General features: G+C 43.1%; 1 protein-coding gene across 3 annotated transcripts in view; it reads right to left on the bottom strand.

Annotated features, from left to right (window-relative positions):
• Window positions 1-19,735, bottom strand: part of LOC126473301 (6-phosphofructo-2-kinase/fructose-2,6-bisphosphatase 2) — a 381,167-nt gene that overhangs the window by 168,472 nt on the left and 192,960 nt on the right. The gene's annotated exons all lie outside the window — the stretch shown is intronic.

Genomic DNA, 19,735 nt, shown 5'->3' with positions numbered 1-19,735 from the left:
GTGGTTGTTGGGATGTTTAAGGGGGACTAAACAGCGAAGGTCATCAGTCCCCCATTCCAAAATCAGGCGAGCCGAAAATCTACGGAGCAGATAAAAACCAAAGGGGGAGGAGACGTCCCCCCAGGCGCTAAAAGAACACAAATGCAGCAACAAACACTACAGACAAGAACAGGACAGAGGAACACCAGACAGAAAGAAACAGAAGAAAGGAGGATGGCCGGAGACTGGTTGACTGACCATGAGAAAAAAAGGGAAAGAGTCAACCATCTGACGGCACACCAGAACAGCAACAGACACAAGGACAAAAGACACAGAAAGGGAAAAGTGCAGGACCCCCCTAAATGGATCCATAAAAAGGACTACTACGGATAAAATGTAAAACACTGTCAGCCATGGAGGCATCGTCGGATAAAACCAAAGCCAAAGTGCCCGGGAGATTAAAAGATTGCCGGAGTATGCGCAGTCGAGGACACTCCAATAAAATGTGGCCGACCGTCAGCCGGGACCCACACCGACACAAGGGGGGATCCTCCTGACGCAACAGATGGCCGTGCGTCAGGTATGTATGGCCGATGCGCAGCCGACACAGGACTACCGAGTCCCTGCGAGAAGCCCGCTGGGAGGAACGCCACACATCGGTCGTCTCCTTAACAGCCCGCAGCTTATTCGGGGATGTCAGGCCACGCCACCCATCAGCCCACACCCCAAGCACCTTACGGCGCAACACCAGCTGCAGGTCGCGAGCTGTGAGGCCGATCTCCAAAGCTGGGGCGTCGATCGCCCCCTTGGCCAGCCTGTCAACACGTTCGTTCCCCGGGATGCCAACATGACCTGGCGTCCAAACCAAGACCACCGAACGTCCAGAACGGGCAATGGCGGAAACAGACTCCTGAATAGAGGACACCAGAGGAGAAGAGGGATAGCAGCGGTCGATGGCCTGAAGGCTGCTCAGGGAGTCACTGCAGATGACGATGGACCTACCTGAGCAGAAACGCATATGCTCAAGAGCGCGCAAGATGGCCACCAGCTCTGCAGTAAAAATACTGCAGCCAGCCGGCAAGGAGCGTTGCTCAACATGGGCAGCGTGAGCGAAAGCGTAGGCAGTGCGACCATCAACCAGGGAACCATCAGTGTAGACAGGCTCACAGCCCGGAAATGATTCGAGGAGCGCAAGAAAACGGCGACGGAGGGCCACAGGCGGAACGGCTCCCCCCCCCCCCCCCCCCAATTCGTCGTCGGAGATTTGCGTCCTCCCTCGGGCATGGGTGTGTGTGTGTGTGTGTGTGTGTGTGTGTGTGTGTGTGTGCGTGTGTGTGTGTGTGTGTATGTTGTCATTAGCGTAAGTTAGTTTAAGTTAGATTAAATAGCGTGTAAGCTTAGGGACCGATGGTCTCAGCAGTTTGGTCCCGAAGGAACTTATACAAATTTCCATAAACTTTGTTTTTTCCCGCTGCACGTAGCCCTCAACGCCTTTAATCGAACTACCAAAGCAAGAAGTATTTCGAAGTACTCTTATTTTCTCACAGTTCGTTCTGTCGTGCGAGCCAAAGGTACTCGCTCATTTAACAAATCACTAAATAACTCACAGACTGCTAAAAAAGAAACAAAAATGAGGATTAAAAAATTAGGATAGTATACGCAAACCAGAGTAGCACCTCACTTCCCCGATTTTTTAAGGAACAGAACACACATGCCTAAGACAGCTACGTTTTATGAAAACATAGTCTTTCATACACCTCAGTGTCTATGACGTCATATCTGCCGTACAGTGATATAGTTCTCCAGGCGCATACAGAGGTATAAGGGGTGTTTCAAAAAGATTGACCTATTTTGGAAGATAATACAGGTAGTTAAGAAATATGGGAAGTACCAGCAAGGAAATTTGTGTTGTTCGAATCGGCGTGGCCTAGAGTTTCAGAAAATCGCCGTTCGATATCACGCGCATCTTCGTGGTTTGCAGTTAGTCAGGAGTAAGCTCGACAGAAGGCGTTTCATGCTCTGCATTTGCAAAGATTGTGTCAGTGATTTCGTTCCAGCATGCTTTTCGTCGGCGTTTTGGCATTGATCCTTGTGCACCCAAAAACATTCGTCGTTGCCTATTGCTAATTTGAAGAGACAGGATACTTGTGCAGACTACAGTTCGACCTCGCACTTCTGATGACATAGTTGAAAGAATTCCGCCAAGTGTTTGAGCGGAGTCCACAGAAGTCTACTTGCTGCGCAATCACAGAACTGGCAATGCCTCGTACGACTATCAGCCGAGTGTTACGCCGTCGTTTGGTCTATCAACCATAAAGACTACAATACAAGTAGTGCAAGGTCTTCGGATTGGTGATAAAAGGAAACTGTTTGACTTCAGCAATGCTCTGATAGAGGGCGTGAAAGACGATACATTTTTACCACGGTTAATTTTCAGTGATGAAGTAACATTTCATGTTAGCGGTAAAGTAAACAGACATAACGTGTGCTGTTGCTGTTGGTAGAAACATACAGCATTTATAATAGCACAGCTAAAACTTGAAGATTTCGTATTTTACAATTCATCCCATGTTTGTAGTATGTTTTTGTCAATGAATGTGGAGTTTTGAAATCAACTCATTTTTTAAACACTCCTTACAGAACTCTCATGACATTACTGAGCATGAAAGAGACTCAGCTAAAGTGAACATTTTTTGTGCCATTTCTCGTGAAAAAGTGTACGGTCTCTTCTTTTTTGAGGAACACTGTGACTGGAATGAGCTGCCTCCAATGCTGCAGAACACACTGTATATGGATACTGTCTGTGAAATGTGCTGCGAATAGAGTTAGTTAGTAAAGACGTAATAAAATTAATACGCCACATCTGTTGCTGAATTTTTACTGTATGAACTGCGAAGATGCAGCAAGCAATAAACTTTTCTCCTTCATAAACGTTTCTCCTTTCACGATTTTGTGGGGGTTTTAGAGAGAAAAAGTTTCGAAAGGGTTTGAAATTAGGTGTAAAGGTTGTTGGAATTTACTAAGTGTTCTGATTCTGAAACACTACATGAATATAGTCTGGATAATTTGCGCGTCGTCACTTACTCTGCCCCGAAACATATACACGGTTTCTAACTGAAATACTTGTCTTACTGTGTTAAACCCTTGATATACACTTGTACCTTTTAATGAGTAGATTATGACAGCGACTTAAGTTTTTAAATTAGATCAATAACTGTATAAAATGTTTAAAATTAGTTGTTGTTACTCCTCGAAGCTGTTAGATAGCGAACCTGCAGTTGAGACCATGCGCCCAGTTTAGCCGTTTAAGTAATACACATACGCAACAACCGACGGGCTCTAAGCTACTACAACGTATTTGAGGAGAAAGCCTTTCAAGTTATATTTATCACTCACAATTTTCAGTTCAGCTGGAAGCCTATTCAAAGACCGAGCGAGGTGGCGCAGTGGTTAGACACTGGACTCGCATTCGGAAGGACGACGGTTCAATCCCGCGTCCGGCCATCCTGATTTAGGTTTTCCGTGATTTAACCTAAATCACTCCAGGCAAATGCCGGGATGGTTCCTCCGAAAGGGCACGGCCGACTTCCTTCCCCATCCTTTCCTGTTCCGATGAGACCGATGACCACGCTGTCTGGTCTCCTTCCCCAAAACCAACCAACCAACCTATTCAAAGTGGGGGAGTGAGCAGGAAGATTACGGTTTAACGTCTCGTCGACGACAATGTCCCTAGTGACGCAACATAAGCTCGGATAGCGAGTCCTTTTCGAAGGTATCACGCCATCATTTGCGACTTACGGAAACCAGGGAGAAACTAAATATGGATGGCCGGACGGGGATTTGAACCGTCGTCCTCCCGAAAGCGAGTCCTATGTGCTAACCAATACGCCACTTCGTTCAGTTAAGCTTTACGAGGTTGAATGAAGAAGTAAATTCGCAGCAGTCATGATCTTGCAAACTACTTTACACTGCGACATAGCAACGCAGTCGTTTATGAAATTATACAGCAAGCCAGTAGGCTACAAAATCAGCAAAAAGAAGTGACATTAATCTGGATCAAACGCCATAGTGACATCCGCGGCAACCATCAGGGCCGACCCACTGGCTAACTGTTTCAGCAAAGCTATGTCATCCAAAGCTATCACAACCAGACTTCATATAGATACTTAAAATGGCGATGCGTATGAAGGTGGGACGAGGAATGAAGAAGAACCACCGACAAGCGGAAACAATATAAGGCGATACACCCTGTGATCTCATAAACGTGTTTGGTAATGATGTAAACGGTGTCAAGAGGATTTTATAGAACCACTGCGTGAATGAAAATCGATCACGGTAGTTTTAAAAAACACATCACTTTGTACTAGTAGAGAAAAAGAAGGCATGAACCACATAATATTAGGATGTAGCAAAAAGACAGGCAGGACAGATCGGAACTAAATCTACTGAGAGCTGGCGGGTTACGATACCACTCATTTGGGAATAACAGATGTTGAGGTTTACGAACTCATATACACAACTCTCGAGGAATTAGGAGTGTTCATATAAGCTGCCACGGCGAAATTTCGATCCTGTGAGTGCGGCAAAATATTTGTTTGTTTCTTTGATTGTTTTTTACTATCCACGGAAACGGAGCCGAAACGAAGAATCGCGCTGCCTGGGGGACGGACCCCAATTACCAATATATCAGAAGCTAAACTCAACACAAAGTGTAGTTTATACGCACAGTGCGATTGAAAAATCGCGCACAGTAACATACATGTTTCTATAAATGGGAGTTGCATTGCATTCATTCGATCAGCCACCGCAGCTATTGCCGACAACAAAGACACCAATGTAATAAGTACAAGTCATGTTACGTCTCTTGTATTGCGCAGTTTATTGCTTGGTAAACACGTCAAAAAAAAAATGGTTCAAATGGCTCTGAGCACTATGGGACTTAACATCTGTGGTCATCAGTCCCATAGAACTTAGAACTACTTAAACCTAACTAACCTAAGGACATCACACACATCCATGCCCGATGCAGGATTCGAACCTGCGACCGTAGCAGTCGCGCGGTTCCGGACTGAGCGCCTAGAACCGCTAGACCACCGCGGCCGGCGGTAAACACGTCGTTTCCCAAGAGCAACGAGTTTTTATTGTTGAACAATATTTTGTCAGCATGTGTTGTAGACGCACTTTGTGAGAGATGTCCATATGCTCCAGCGTCAAACAATTCAACAGATCAGTTGCAGCCAAGAAGAGAATCGGGAGGTGACGGACTTCTGAACTGGCTGAGATAAGGGGTGTTCCCTCGCAAGTTTGAGGAGACTGTCCTATCTCGTACATCGGATGGTAGTGCTCAGACAGCGACGTAAAGGTTCAAATTTCGTGCAATCATGTTTGTAGTGTGCAGGAACTGAAATTACCAGAAAAGCATCTAACGTAACTGAAATGGGATCCGTCATTTATAGACATCCATGGAATAGTAGAACAGGACCCTGTTTTCTTCATCGCTGAGACATGCTTTTTTCCTTCGCGAATACATTAACAGTCGAAACACAAGACTTTTGTTAACCTAAAATCCCCATTTGTTTCAAGAAACACTTTGCGCTGTCAGGAACTTTGAGTGTGATATGCCATATCCCGTCGTTGAATACTGGGCCCTACTATTTTTGAAGCTAGAGTGAACAGTGTTGTGTACCAAGATATCGTTACACAGTCCATGCCGCTGCTTAATCCTTTCGGTCATGGCGTCCTCCATATAAGGACACACTAAATAAATGCTTAGTACATTAAAATTCGTTAAATTTTACCATTTGTGATTTTTGCCCTCATATTGTCACATGCAGAGAGTTTAGTTGAGAACAGTGTCGGCATCTCCTGTCAACCTGTGGTAGTGCAAAACAAAACTTAATGTGCGCAGTCACATGGACGCTTCCCAATAATCTTTGTACCTCCCATCAGCCGGTTAATATCTTCTGAGTTTAGGTAAAAAATTATTTATGCGTAGAAAGGTGCATTCTTGAAGGTGAAAACTAAAGGTGTCTTTCATAACGAAAGGTAAGTGACATATTTATAACTTCATACATGTCTACAAATGAGGACGTTGTGATTGAAAGGTTGTAATAGCATAGAAATTTAGGAAATTATTTCGCTGTCTTTTTAGTCATCTTACGGTGATTTCACATTGTCCCGAGCCCAAGATAGACGAAGGCCGCTTACAGAAGAAGTAGTTATAGAGCTCCTTAATTCATCTGAAACTGACGATCTATCCGATGATCCTGGCGATGATTTTGAACAGGGGGGTAATGATGAAGGTAATGTTAGACGTTTTACATCACCCGATATATTGAAAGCTGAGCAGCCTAGACGCAAAGCCCGCTAACTGCATGATAAGTGACACAGGTAATCACGAAACACTAGTCCCATCCAAAGGACAATGCATTGCCAGCGAGAATGTTATTGTTGCGTACGAATTTGTTACAGCGCAGCCAAGCTAAAGCTCAATAAGAAAAATATCTATTCTAATAGCAATAAACTGAAAGATAGCTTTGAATGTCCAGATCGGTAAGTCCGATTTCTGTTCTCGTGCCTTTCATCCGGACATGGCAGGGCGACAGCCACGCCTATTGGGCATTTAGCGAGCTTTACACCCGAAGACAACACGCAGTTAGTTGCTTTTGAAACCGAACACGATTTTCGACAGCCATTTTCGACGGTTTATAGCCGGTTTTGCAACCTGAAACACATTCCACTACGTAGGCGCTGAAAAAATTATACATCCGTATGCCCACTTCAAAATCGACGTAAAATGAATTTTTTATTGTCAACAAACTTCACCAACAGGCGTATAGTTTAAGATATTTTATTTTACTCTGAAATGAACCCGTTTCGGCAATTCATTTTGCGATCTTCAGGCTCCATACGCTTTTATCCAAATAAACGAACTTATCGTATAGTGCCATAAAACACTGGATATCGTGAATTCAAATCCTTGTGCAAATGCTTCATTTGTGTAATTTATGTATTTCGGTGAAATAAAATCAAACAAAATACTTCGACTTTTCGACTTATACTGCACTCACTTTAACACGATGTCCTCATTTGGGGACACGGGGTATTTTATACATCTAAAAAATCATAATTTAATTCGAAGAAAATGGCACTGAGTACTATGGGACTTAACTTCTGAGGTCATCAGTCCTCTAGAACTTACAACTACTTAAACTCAACTAACCTAAGGATATCACACAGATCCATGTCCGAGGCCGGATTCGAACCTGCGACCGTAGCGGTCGCGCGGTTCGAGACTGTAGCGCACAGACCGCTCGACCAGCCCGGCCGGCTAATTCGAAGAACTGGACAGCAAAGCCGTGATTTTTTTTTCAGGAGATAAATAATTCGTGACCGAAAGGGCTAAGACTGAAGGATGTTGTTGGATGCAGCAGGACGCTGCCAACTGTCACACATTTAATGACACAATTCACTTCTTTAGCGAAATTTTTGGTGGTAGAATCATGCATAAAGGATTATGGTGCCCACGTTCTTCCGATTTAACGTCGCCAGGCTTCTTCCTGTGGTCTAGCGGTTCTAGGCGCTCAGTCCGGAGCCGCGCGACTGCTACGGTCGCAGGTTCGAATCCTGCCTCGGGCATGGATGTGTGTGATGTCCTTAGGTTCGTTAGGTTTAAGTAGTTCTAAGTTCTAGGGGACTGATGACCATAGATGTTAAGTCCCATAGTGCTCAGAGCCATTTGAACCATTTGAACTTCTTCCTGTAGGTTTATCTTAGAGGAAGGTTCAAATGGTTCAAACGGCTCTGAGCACTATGGGACTTAACATCTGAGGTCATCAGTCCCCTAGAACTTAACTAATTAAACCTAACTAACCTTAGGACATCACACACATCCATGCCCTTGGCAGGATTCGAATCTGCGACCGTAGCGGTCGCGCGATCCCAGACTGAAGCGCCTAGAACCACTCGGCCACATCGACCGGCTTAGAGGAAGGATCCATTAAAACAGACCGCACACGCTGGTGGAACTGAAGATTAAAAAAGGGCTAACAACGGAGAGTAACAACATGAGTCAACGTGCTCCGCAAAGTTGCATCAAACACAACAAAACGAGTTCGTGAGTGCATGACTAGGCAGGTCAACCATTTTTTAGCGAATGTTTCAAATAATGGGGTTAAGGTTATGGAATAAAATATATACTGTAAGCACACACAAACGCACTCACACTTTTAGATGTGTACGACTTTACGATCATTCTGTATAAGTTTCTTTATCTGGAAAATAATACGTCCTCTGTTGTAATTGAGTTTAATTTAATTTTTGTACATCTATAAGCACAGTGTACCAGTACACATACAACTTTTATAAAAATTACTGACAAACCTGGCGTTGCCCAGATTTTGATTTTGCCAATTTTCTATTAGAAACGGAAAGAAATGAACTATGTTTGTAGTGTAATACCGAAAAAATTTGATTTACATATATTCGTGAAAACACCTTTGAAATTATGAAACAGTCGTACAAAGAAAAATGCATAATGTGCAAATCTTTCAGTACAGCTGCTTCGCATGTCTACAATACGATTTTATAGTCTACAACAAGATTTTGTAAACGTCTCTACGGCAACGCCTCTTCATAGATCTACAGGTGGCTATTGTTTTCGCATACAGCCGTTCGCGCTTCGCAGTTCAAAGGTGTCACAAATGCTGCCAGGTGTCAGGGACTTCATTAAGCCAAGTCGAGGAGTGTCTTAGTAGTAAAGAATAAATCTAGTAAAACTTCATGCATGATGAGGTACTTTTTCATGCATCTCAATGTCGTCACATCCCTTAAACGACGTGTCGTACAATGATGTATTTGTCTAGATGCATTCAGGGGGATATGTGGATTCCTTCTGCGAAATATGTTGCGAACAGAGTTAGTAACAAGGAAGCAAGAAATTTAAACGTCATACATGATGCGGCAGTTTTTGACACATTTCATTGTTTATGACGTCATATCTGCTGCTCTACGGTAGGTAGATGGTTTTTACCTCGACAGCGATAATTGACTGATATGTGTACACACACAACCTCCCCCCCCCCCCCCCCCCACACACACACACATTTTCCTAATACAGGGCGGGGCAAAAGTCACTGGATTTAAACAAAAATTGAATTTATGTTTCATTACAAATGCAAACAATCCTTACAATTATTTTTTACGTCATTATTATATCTTTGAAGTTTTTTATTGGAACACTGTTACAGACACTATGGCATACCGTAGTACCACAGTCCAAATCATGAAGTGCGTCGAGGATGTAGTCGTTTAGTTCAGCAACGGTTAGACGCTTTTAAGATAAACAGAGTCCTTGACGACGCCCCATAGGAAAAATCCATGGGCGTGATATCTGGTGAACAAGGAAGCATGTCAATATCTGTCCTTCTATCAATCACTTTTCTTTCGAAAGTTTCGTTTAAATAATCGTGGACGGCAGTGGCATAATGTGGTGGAGCACCATCGTGTTGAAAGTAAATTTCTTGAAAGTTTTCAGTATATGCCATCCCTGATACCAAATAATTTTGAAGCACATTCAAATAGTTCTCCTGTCACTGTTCCTTCAAAACAAATATGTTCCAAGAACCCCAGATTTGCCGTTCCTCCCCCCCCCCCCCCCCCCCCCCCCCCCCCGCTCCTCCCAGCCACCCAGTGACTTTTGCGCTACCTTGTATCCATAGATACCTCTTTTGCTATCAATAGATGTAACTGTTTTCATAGATAACTGACATTGTTACTAATATGAATAAATTATGGTTAGCTGCATGGTGATGAAACCAAAAGCCAATAAATCACCAAAAAAACATTTTTCTCTGCTAAAAAAGCGGGTCGTGCCAAGACTAGCTCGTTATTTCATTTTTTTTTTAATTCCATTCATGTACAACACAAGATCTTTGCGGCAATTTCGTCTACAGGTGGACGACAGTTCAGCGACTGCACACGCTGGTACCTTTCTGGTCGCCTGTGTAAAAATGTTACATAAGGACGTTCGCGTACGAATCTGACGGTAAAGGCGCGTGCTGGTGACGGAACGTGCGGGCCAGGGGCGCAAGGCAGGTGCGTCAGCACTCGCCACACGGCGGACACGCGCCCACCGAGTGATCCGAACCGTGACGCCGTTTGCACCTCGCCGGCTTCGTGGCTCGCACCCGTCTCCAGACTCGTGGACTCTCCGTCCAAGAGAGATGACTGTGGAACGCTCCTACAGCTTATAGCCGCAGCTCCACCGTAAACGAGTCAAACAAAGTGTATCGAAAATGTTCGGTGAATGGTAGAAATGGAAACAGAAGATCTATACAAAGTACAATACCACATCATAAAGTTACCTCAATCGGACGCAGTATACGTTATTCCATGTTTATACACTGAAGCGCCAAAGAAACTGGTACAGCCACGCGTATTCAAATACAGAGCCGCGCGAAATGGCTGCGCGGTTTGAGGCGCCATGTCACGGATTCCGCAGCCCCTCCCGCCGCCGGAGGTTCGAGTTCTCCCTCGGACATGGGTGTGCGTGTTGTTCTTAGCATAAGTGCAAGTCTAGGGACCGATGACCTCGGCAGTTTGGTCCCTTAGGAATTCACAAACATTTGAACATTTTGAAATACAGATATATCTAAACAGGCAGAATACAGCGCCGCGGTCGGCAACGATTATATAAGACTACATGTGTGTGGCGCAATTGTTAGATCGGATACAGATGTACAATTGCAGGATATCAAGATTTAACTGAGTTTGAACGTGGTGTTACGGTCGGCGCACGAGCGATGGGACACAGAATCTCCGAGGTAGCGATGGAGTGGAGATTTACCCGTACGCCCATTTCACAACTATACCGTGAATATCAGGAATCCGGTAAAACATCAAATCTCCGACATCATGCGGCCGGGAAAAGATCCTACAAGAACTGTACAAACGACGTCTGAAGAGCCTCGATGAACGTGACACAAATGCAATCCTTCCGCAAATTGCTGCAGATTTCAATGCTGGTCCATCAACTAATGTCACCGTCCGAATCATTCAACGAAACATAATCGATATGGGCTTTCGGATCGGAAGGCCCACTCGTGTACCCTTGACAACTGCACGAAACAAAGCTTTACGCCTCGCCTGGGACCGTCAACACCGACATTGGACTGCTGCCGACTGGAAAAATGTTGCCTGGTCGGACGAGTTTCGTTTCAAATTGTATCGAGTGGATGGGCGTGTACGGGTATGGGGACAACCTCATGAATCCATGAACGCTGCATGCCAGCAGAAGATTGTTCAAGCTGGTGGAAGCTCTGGAATGGTGTGGGGCGTGTGCAGTGATACGTCTAGATACAACTCTGATCAGGTGACGCATACGTAAGGATCCTGCCTTATCACCTGCATCCATTCAAGTCCATTGTCCATCCCGACGGACTTTGGCAGTTCCAGCAGGACAATGCGAAACCCCATGCGTCCAGAATTGCTACAGAGTGTCTCCAGGAACACTCTTCTGAGCTTAAACGTTTCCGCAGGGCACCAAACTCACCAGACATGAACCTTCTTGAGCATATCTGGGATGCCTTGGAACGTGCTGTTCAGAAGAGATCTCCACGCCCTCGTACTCTTACAGGTTCATGGACAGCCCTGCACGACTCATGGTCTCAATTCAATCCATCACTACTTCAGACATTAGTCGAGTCCATGCCACGTCGTGTTGCTGCACTTCTACGTGCTCGCGGGGGGCTACGCGATATTAGACAGGTGTACCAGTTTATTTGTCACTTCAGTGTAAAATTTTCAGCGAAGGGCTCTTTAAAAGACATCGAAGTATTCTATGGAAAAGTCGTTGTACGTTCATGGAAAAGTAGCGTAGCTGGGCACACAGAATGTGGTAACTGCCTACCCAACTCGGCATAGAACTGGTTGCTTCAGTTGTCCTCCACTGCGATTACCGTGAACAACTGGATCCCGGTCACATACGTCTGTGAAGCATCCAGCGGTTTTCACACGTCTTGCCCTGTTTACCAGACAATTTACCCATCACACATCGGGAGTATATCTGCTCCTCACCAAAATTTTTGTGAATGAAGATGTTAGCATAGTCCTTACCATTCGTATATTACAACTATACAAGAGTTTCATTTCGTGGCACGATAATTTCCACGTTTTCACAGGTTACCAGTTTCGAATACCACTGATTATATTCAGGATATGATACATCTAGTTGTTTCATGAATAATGTTCTAAAAATGCCGATTCATGGTCCACATCGGTTAGTGTCAATGTTCAATAAAACTGTTGAAACATTATGTAAATCACGACGCCTCTCTCGACAATATGTCATTTTCTCCAAAATGTTTTATTATCAGAAATGTTTCACGAACAAGTATCACATACTCTATGGATTACTTTTCAATACAGTCATGTTGGGGTATGGAATGGGGAGCTATGTTCGTGATGGGACCGTACACAAGGTGGTCAGGAACAGTCTGAAAAGCTTGTAACGGTGTTGCAGGTTAGGTTTTTCTGAGAAATACTTGCTAAGAAAAAAATTCGGTACGTTGCGCCGTTTTCGGTCTAATTACCATTTGAAGTTAGCCAATAAGGTGGTTGTGCGCACATATACAAGCAGCCTGTCAGCGCCGCAAAACGTATTCTTCGTTTGGTTTCCCGAATAAATGTAGCTTTTGCTCACCACTTCCCAAAAAGGCACATTTTAACTGGTAATGAGCATTTCAACAAGAGGTAGTCACAGCCCCACAGATTCCTGTACTTACAGCATTTAGCGCTGCAACTGCTTGAATTTGCGCACGCAATGATCTGTTTAGCTAATTTCGATGTTAATTGAATCGGGAACGGCGCAACGTATCAGATTTTATCCTTGACAACTATTTGTCAGCACAAACTACACTGCACGCCATTACATGTTTTTGACACTGTTTCTGAGCACACTCTATACTTATATGGATTTCGTTCTATGACGGTAGTAATGGGTGTGATTTTTAGTGAGTCCCACTATTCGCAATTTGTAAATGATGCCATACGACTAGTATAGCTGTGACGCCAAATGAACTATTACACATTAAGACTGTAACAGACTCGCATAGGCTACATTTTGTTATTGATACCATAGTATTATTTTTGTCTGCTGGGTTCAAACTTTATGTTAGCTTTGCAGTTGAACTGGCAGTAACGGTAAATATCTTTTTTTTGCTCAACCAGCAGCTTATCATCATGTGAAGGTTAACGCTGTTTTTCTAAATCACTTACCCCCAATCCCATGTAAAAGTTCCAACCAGACCATACTTATACTCTCACATCTGAAGAGGCTTTCCGACCCGAATAATCTTCTCGTGGATTACATTTTCAACCTCAATCATCCACCTTTTCTGTATTTGTTTTCTCCACAGCACCGGTGCTTCCCTCATTATTTTGACGTTAGTTGAAATTTTATAGAAATTACATTAAGAATACTTAAGTGTTACATCTTTTTTTAATATATATATCAAGAGTGTAGACAAGCATTTATGTTCCTGGCGTCCTGGGACACACGAATTCGCTAGTGGTGATAAGTAATTAAAGGATCAAGGCTTCTTCTGAATAGAACGTATTTCACTACTTGCCATACATCTGAACTGAAACGTCGGTGTAACTTCCTCCTGGCTGGCTGGCACACCAAAGAGCAGCAATGCTGCGTGACTTTGTAACGCCCACAATATCGGGCAAGACGACACTAGTATAAAATACTATTTCCCTATAGAAAGAGTGAATAAGAATTTGTAAAACACTTCACCTCCAGCTCGGTCCTAACACGAAATCCGTCTGTTTCCCGAGAAAGATTTTGCTACGTAGTACTAGTGTCGCTGAAGCAGCTGCTCACGGGAAAAAAAGCTTGCGACAGTCCAAGGGCAACTTTCCACTCGAGGGTGACCGAAGGAAAAATAGATCGGCGTTACGAAAGTGAGCCCTCGTTAACCACCAGTCCTAAAACTGTCCACGGCCCGTTTATTTTGGCGCGGAAACAAATCTCCGGCGCACTTTGTCTACGGTAGCCGTCAACAACCTCCTGACGTCTTCGATGGGAGATTGGGAGTGTCATCAGACGCTTCCCTGGTGTCCACCTGCTCTCGTTAAAAACTATAGGCAGCGACAGTGTTTACTGCGACATACCTGCATAATTCTTAAGCAGAATACTCACGAAAGGGTACACGTTACTTGGCTCTCAGTACAATCGAGATACAGTGCCACAGGAAAACGGAACGTCGCTACCATAAAACCAGAGAGACAAAAAAATTAAAATTTAACATCAGAGAAAGAAAACGTGCAATGTAAACAACGACCGATTCTTTTATACTCTGAGAATGACAGAAGTGGAAGCAAAAGGCTTATTATTTAATTTGCAACTCGCTGATTTGCTAACAGTTGGCGATCTGATAGCTACGAGGGGTAGCCATTTAATCATCACCTGGAAAAAATAAAGTGGAGTAAAATGCGTTAATTCATTTTCTGTGTTTGAAAGGGGACATGTGTCGCAGTGAAGGGTGAATATGTGGAGGCGGACTAATACGGTTACCAAGTTACACGGTTGCATCTTAATTTTTTTCGAGGTGGTAATTAAATCTTTATGACTATCTTTCACACTTCTGCTCCTCATTCTTTCAAGAAATTCCGTATATTGTGTAGACCGTTTGACCAAAATAATCTACAGAAGATTACAAGGAATATTTTGCAGCGTAAAACTCCAGTACGAAACGTTTCAACTTTTTGTGCGCGTTCAACGCTATCCATATCGGTAATGCGATATTAAGGTATATCAGATTTTGTCACCGAGTAACTTCGGCCTACAGAACCCTATCGACCCAGGGTGACCCCTTTTAAATCCTGATTACTAAACCCTCGTGAAGTCTACGATTCAGGTTGGTATTTCTTAGCAGTTCCCGCCAATCTGGACACTTGAGCGATACGTGTTCTTGAGTAGCTTCAAGGCAAAAATTATCGTTAGCAATGTCTGAATTATTTACGGCCCGACTCCAGCGGTTTGTTGACAACTGTGCTTTTCTTGTAACTATTACGAATGTTTAGTAACAGTGTGCCTGTTTTCTAACAGTCGGCATATTTGCTTAATCGCTTAGAACGACAAGTGTGGCACCTTAGCTGAAGAATCAATCTGCCGGTCAGAAGAGTACTAGTTTATATCACAATGGTCCTCTCCAGTGCTAATTTTTTGCTACTGAAATTAGCACAATACAGATGGAGCTGAGTTTGATTTTGACACTAACATACTGGGTGATTTGATTGCAGAAGCTGATGAAGACAATGGAGTATTTAGTAAAGAGGAAGATTTTCTTGAACAAGATAAAGTTGTGTCCATATGTGATTGTGTAGACCCAGACATGAGGAAAACAATGAGAAGAAGAAACCTTGGGTGACTGTGGAAATCGAGCTAGGTCTAGCTTAGATTGTAATAATTGGGTCTAAAGCAGAAGATACTCTATTCATACTCCTGGAGTTATAATATTCATAATAATTTGTAACTAGTGCGTAACATAAATGACTTCTTTTCCAATAACGTTATGAGCAGTAAAACCGCCATTGCAGGGTATAAAAAATGACGTTTTGTATTCATTTTGCACGTAACACACCTTTGGAGTTCTCGTGCATAACCTATAACTCAGTGGTTCCCATAACCCATAACTCAGTGGTCCGGGAGCTATGCCAGAGGGGTCCGCACGATGCTATTAGAATAAAAAATATATTAAATATATTTCTTATGATAAGGATATTTCGTATGATGAGGATACTTTTAAGGAGTTTGTTATACTAAACACCCAGATTTGAACACAAAGATTTTGAGCAATAATCAAAAATTTAACAATAACAGTGATGGCTAAACTGAAAAAGGTTTATGCTCAATATTTTTTAATAATGAATATGTCAATGTTTTTTCTAAGTACCAAAAATAGAAAACCTATAAAAAGGCTTTTTTAGTTACTTGATACTGTGATATGACAAGGTAGCAATCATGCTCGATGAGGGGGTCCTCGAGAAAATTTTGTTGGGAACCCCTGCTATAACTTATGAATTACTTGAGTAAAATTTGGAGTTGTAACATTTACGATGATCCAAGTAGCAACATCCCCTCTCTCCTCTCCCTCATTTAGTGCTCTAGGGTTAAGGCGGCCGCTATGGTCTCGGAACTGTCATGTACAACGGCGGCTGCGGGTTCGATTCCCTCCTAGGAAATGGCTGTGGGTTTTAAACGTGCAGTTAGTATGTGTTTTTATGTCCAGGTCGAGACAGAATCAATAATCTTTCTTCTTCTTATTCTATTTATTGTGTCTACGTCCCGCATCGGTGCAAAGTAGGCATGGTTATTAACGGATTTGGCATGGTTATTTTAAGGGGTGGGTGGCCGAATGCCACCGCGTTACCACCCCCCCCCCCCCCCCCCCCCCCGATCAGTAATGACAGAAGTAAATTTTGCTTCTTCCTCACACGTTCCAGAGCACGAATGAGTGAGTGAGTGATTGCATTCAATTGAACAACTGTCTTAAGATGAAACTAGCAGTCTTCAAACATTTTGAGCTGGATGAATGGCCGTGTAGGCCGGTGTGTGTTACCCGACTACTCTACACAGAAATCCCTGGAATTACTAGCACGTAGTTACTGCAATGGTTGACAAGAAGCAAATATCGCCATATCCTGCGTGGTGTAAGAAAATACTTGATATAGAGAAGTACATTACACTATGTGACTAACACCGGTGGGGAAGACGAAATCCAGTTACACAACACCGATATTCAAATTACCTATCAAAGCAAGAGGTTTGCATCTTGTGTTTGAAGAAGAATAGACATATTCAGATGACGCAATTGCGAGCGTACAGCTCCGGGCAGACAAGAGATCCGCGACCCGTTTTCGCAGATATCCACCCTTAATTCTGTTAATCTTTGTGTTGCAGAGCCTGCAGAATATTCTAACTGCTTTTACCAGCACTGCCTCATTAGCATATTCCCCGTTTCCGAAGACATACGCGTTCCTTAGCTTTCCAACCATATACCAGCCTGATAATTCAAGGAGACTGGGAACGCGGGAGCTCTGTTGCCTCGTGGTAACGTGAGCAGCTGCGGAACGAAAGGTCCTTGGTTCAAATCTTCCATTGAGTGAAAATTTTGATTTTTTATTTTCAGTTTATGTGACAAACTCTTATGTTTTCATCACTTTTTTGGGAGTGATTATCACATCCACAAGAAAACCTAAATCGGCCAAGGTAGAAGAATCTTTTTACCCATTCGCCAAGTGTACAAGTTAGGTGGGTCGACAACATATTCCTGTCATGTGACGCACATGCCGTCACCAGTGTCGTATAGAATATATCAGATCTGTTTTCCTGTGGAGGAATCGGTTGACCTATGACCTTGCGATCAAATGTTTTCGGTTCCCATTGGAGAGGCACGTCCTTTCGTCTACTAATCGCACGGTTTTGCGATGCGGTCGCAAAACACAGACACTAAACTTATTACAGTGGACAGAGACATCAATGAACGAACGGACAGATAATACCTATGCAAAAATAAAGAAAGAAAAATTTTCACTCCAGGGAAGACCTGAACCAAGGACCTCTCGTTCTGGAGCTGCTCACGCTACCACGGGACCACGGCACTCCTAAGCTCACATTGTCCATGATGTTGCCTATGTGGCCCATGGACTACTCAGTTTGTATATTTTGCTTTTTTTTTTACAGTTCCACACAACTTCTTCCTGTTTTCTCAATTGATCTGTGTTCAGTTTATCAAGGCCTATCCACTGTGCCAACTTACAACTAAATCTGAGGGGGGTGCGATGGGGAGGTTCCCTTGTGAGAATTCTATGTCTTCCATGGCCTCAAGTTTTATAGTTAAGGAAGATATCAGGAAATGCAGATTGAAGTGAAATGCCGAAATTTCTGAAGCTGCTCATGAGGTCCAGAATGCTGTTTGTTATCGTGCCAAATAGGACAAGTAAAATATCCGAAAAAAAACTGATATCTGCGTCGTCTCCATTGGTATCTCTTAGTATATCTGGGATGCACGAAGTTTGTACATAGGACGACAGAACAATCCTCTGGAGTGAATGTAGCCGAACTTATTCAAGTGCATGTATTTCAAAGGTCTCGGTTTTTACGTGTGTAAAATTTGCACTTAAAGAAGTGCGACAGATTGAAATTCGACGGCATGACGTCCGAGAATCGCATACCCTTTCTGACAGTCGAAGTTTTTTCTTATATAACAGTCTCAAAACATTTTAAACGAATGTCACTACCTGACTGGTGGCAATTGGAATGTAGAAGAGTCCTGTTGGAGACCGAAATGCCGCTGTATGTGTTCCAACCGAAGTAAGGTATACATATTCTGAACGTTCATGTTATGGGAGACGCGTGGCTGAAGTTTCCTTTGTTCCCTTTTATGCTCTATGCGTCACAGTCTGTCTTAGTACACATATTGCCAAAACTTCCGCAGTAGTTTCACAGTATACAGAGTTCGAAAACCAGAGACGAAATTTGAATCCTGTGGGTGGCGGAACGGGAGAGTGGGGGTGGGGGCGGGGCCTTAAAAGGTTGTGCGTAGAGGATACAAAAATAAAAAGCTATAAGAGAGGGAGAGATTACAATTTTAATAAAGTAAAGGAACAAGGACGATCAGTTATACAGAGCCTATAAAAAGGTCACTCATTCTTTATTTGTGTCTCACTATAGCCGACATATTCGTCGCAAGTTATTTTTTAAAACATATATCGTTTATTTTTCCGTCTCTGTTGCACATTTTTACGATATTATTGGTTTCGATGACACTATCGTCATCTGTAGTTGCGGAAGCAAACCGCCGTGTCTACACAGGAACTACACATCGGAATATAGATGAGTAGTTGCTGCTTAGATGTGACGTGTTGCAAACGGAACTGCATAGATCTCAAGATGATCGAATGTCATCGAACTAGCCATATGGTAAAATATGCTAGGTGCCGGAAAAGTAAATGATATAAAATTTATTAATTATTTATCCCTGCCACTTCTTAGTCGTCACTGTTTCTGATGACAGTCCTTTATTATTACGAAGGCTAAGGATAAGTCGCCTCTTTTTAAATTATTAGGAAGTTCTCTTCAGTGACAAACATCTCTCACTTAAAGTAGAATTCGTTTACTGGTGCACGGAACAAATCTGCCAACATATCATTCCTTGTCACCTGCACAATTTTTCAGAAATCTGCTTCTGTGAACATCATGACCAACACTGGTATATGTGCATAAAGTTTTACTGGGTTTAGGCTAGCATCTTACTTCGGTAGAGCAGAAATGGAGAAAGGAGGGACTACCATATTCATCAGGAATTGTCATATTTAATTATATAAACATTAATAAATTTTGCTTGAAGCAGCAAATGGAAACATGTTCGACAGAAGTAAAATAATATAACGAATCACAGTGCTGCAAAACATGTTCATATCCTTCCACATTTTGCATTTTCTTAAGCGCAATAAGGGGAGTGCGTCCTAACTACGATAAACATCGCTATACAGGAACACCACCTCCTCCGTACTTCGCTGTTGTCACTACCATTGCCCTCATTGATGGCATGTTACTGGCATTCGTCAAACCCAGATCCTAACAACGAATTGCTATAGGATATAGCGTGATTCATCATACCAAATCACTCTTACCAGTAATTCAGTGTTCCGTGGCGTCGCTCTTTGCACCAACTCAAGCGTCACTTAA

Source organism: Schistocerca serialis, chromosome 4, assembly GCF_023864345.2.
Source record: "Schistocerca serialis cubense isolate TAMUIC-IGC-003099 chromosome 4, iqSchSeri2.2, whole genome shotgun sequence".
Classification (NCBI taxonomy): Eukaryota; Metazoa; Arthropoda; class Insecta; order Orthoptera; family Acrididae; genus Schistocerca; species Schistocerca serialis.
The sequence above is the reverse complement of the archived record's forward strand: the minus strand, read 5'-3'. Positions and strand labels throughout refer to the sequence as shown.